Source organism: Crocodylus porosus, unplaced genomic scaffold (assembly GCF_001723895.1).
Source record: "Crocodylus porosus isolate Cpor-Errol unplaced genomic scaffold, CroPor_comp1, whole genome shotgun sequence".
NCBI lineage: Eukaryota > Metazoa > Chordata > Crocodylia > Crocodylidae > Crocodylus > Crocodylus porosus.
The window spans coordinates 3,546,064-3,548,636 of record NW_017728934.1 but is presented as its reverse complement, the minus strand read 5'-3'; positions in this window follow the sequence as shown (position 1 = coordinate 3,548,636).

Sequence of the window (2,573 nt, the reverse complement as noted above, 5' to 3'; positions counted from 1 at the left end):
CAGGTGGGGGAGGCTCCAGACGGGGGCAGCTGTGGTCGCCTGGAGACGGGGCAGAGCAGGGCCGCGCACGAGCCAGCTCTCCCTGTTTGCCTTCGCCCTGACCTCCCGCCGCACTTCTAGCGTCTCTCAGGCCTTGGAGTCGCAGACCAGCAGCGACTCCCCGTGCCCGAAGAAGGGCGACTGCGCCCCAAAGTTTGCCAAGTGCTTCGTCCGATGACTCTGTTGACCTAATGAAAGGGATCGCATCCAGGCAAGGACCTGCCCGGGTCCTTAGGCCAACACGCGGGCACCTGGAAACCCTAGAGCAAAGAGTGGTATCTGGGCGCAAGCACCAACAGCAGGCAGAGGTGCCTGCAGCGATGTGCTGGCCTAAACCCATGGCCAGGCAACTGGTGGGATTGCCAGAGGCCGGAAGCACCTGCAAAGCCCACTGGTTGCAGTGCTGACCCCCCTGCTTGTCTAGGTGCGTTCACTGAGCCCAGGTAGCAAGTAACGCAGCAGATTCACTGCAACGGCAGCGTTGAGTGCGTCTCGGGCAATGGCACACATACATTGTATGCCAGAGCTGCTCAGTGATTTACTCTGCGGCTCCCTATTATTCAGAACATCTGTCTCCCTTCGTGTCTTTAACTACTTCACTGAAGGCATCATCAGCGAGGCATCAGCAGTTTCCTGAAGCCAAGCAACTGTTTAGCTGGCATGTTGTGCTTGCATCGGTCACCCCAGCACACTGGCTGGTCATCTTCCTTGCATCAAAAACGGCTTTCTGCCCTTTTGTCTCATCTCCTCTTCCGGAGTGGACGCGTTCTGGATTCATCGTGAACGAATCCTGGGGACTCCCTGGAAGCCATACACGGATCTCTCTGCATGAGACCAGAACACGCTGCAGCCCCTCAGGACTCTAATGGGGACACTGTGCTCCAGTCTCAGAGCAGCAAAATTCCTGGTTTGATTTGTGCTTCTATTTGCCAGACTATTGTTGCATTAAAAGAGTCATTTAGCATGAAATTTATCTATCGGTTTAACTGAGACAGTAAGGAAAATCCTTTTCCAGAAAGAAGGAGCCTTACTCTTTGATCTATCTGGACATCCTATGGGTTTTTTTAGAGAAATATTTGTATTCTGGAACAATATATTGAAACTTGAATAAGATCTAAAATGTTTTCTCTGTAGTTTTTCTAAAATATGGCTATAGAATGCTTTTTATTCATTCAAAATAAATACAATTTAAGTTCCTACAACAATGGAAACCTGATTAAAGGAACAGCATTGTCAATAAGCATCTGGAAAAGGACATAAGCGTATTGCATGTGCCAAGTGAAGACACAACCACTGCATGTACAAAAACGTAGCCTCCACGGACCAGGAGAGCAGTCACTCCGAAGCTGGCAAGTTTGGGAAAGACAAAAGTTTGATTCCTCACTTTAACAGCACCGCAAATGCAGAAATCTTTTGTCTGCACGTAAGTCGTGTTTGGGGTAATTCTGCGTAAATGAGAAATTGATCTCGCACAACAGTATTGGAAACTGTCACCCATATGTTTAAGAAACTGTGAAATGTCTATCGCTTTTCCAGCTTGTTGATATTTTGTTAATATTTTGCAGATCTATGAACCTTCAAATAGCTTTGATCCCAACGAGCTCAATAGGGTCCCATTACTTTGTCTCTGTAACAAATGTAGGGATATCTTGCTGAGCTGCATTCTTTTTACAGCTTGTGCCTCTCTCATGAAGGGTCCTCCCAACCCCCCACAGACCAGGAAACAAATCTGCACACAACACTCATAAGGCAACTGGTTTCAGATACAATTAGTTTCCATTTTACAAAGGCAGGTGAAACATAACTTGCAAGGGGCCAAGAGGTAAGTGCCTGAATCAGAACCATTTCCCAATGGTCATTTCCTTGAGAAATACCAGCTTACCCCAAGAAGTGGTGCTTGCTTCATGAACCGCAATGTCCAGAAACTGCAGCTAGTAGTCTAGGGCTATATTGCAGGGCCTGTCAAAGGTGTTCTGCCAACAAAACTATACCAATTCCCCAAAAGCCCATGCCAGACATTTTGCCAGGACAGCTGCACTGGCTGGAACAGAGGGGACCAACCTTTTTGGCAGGCATATCGTACGTTAGCCCTGCAGCCTCCCCAAGTGCCACTCAGATTCTCTTCCCCAGCCTCATCTGCTGCTCTGCTTTCTGCTCCCTGACATATGTTCCCTGCTTGATCTGCTGCTTTATATGAGACTGTGTAGCCTGCTCCCTCCCTGACCTGCCATATGCCACACATGGAGCCTGCCCAGACCACTTGGGCACACAGACCACAGATTGGCCACTCCTGGGAGAAGAGATGCAGCCTTCTCCCACCCTGAGATGATGTTATTCTGCCAGCACAACTGTGCAATGCAGGCAATGGCTTGGTTCTGCTGGAGCGCCCACCTGCTGACCAGCCCCACAAACACCACACACCCTGCCCACTCAGAAGGTGCTAAGGCAAGCTTACACAAAGGGAAGTTTTGAGCGGAGATCCCTCTGGACCCCACCAGCTCTCAGACTACCAGCTGCTGCTCTTTTACATGCAG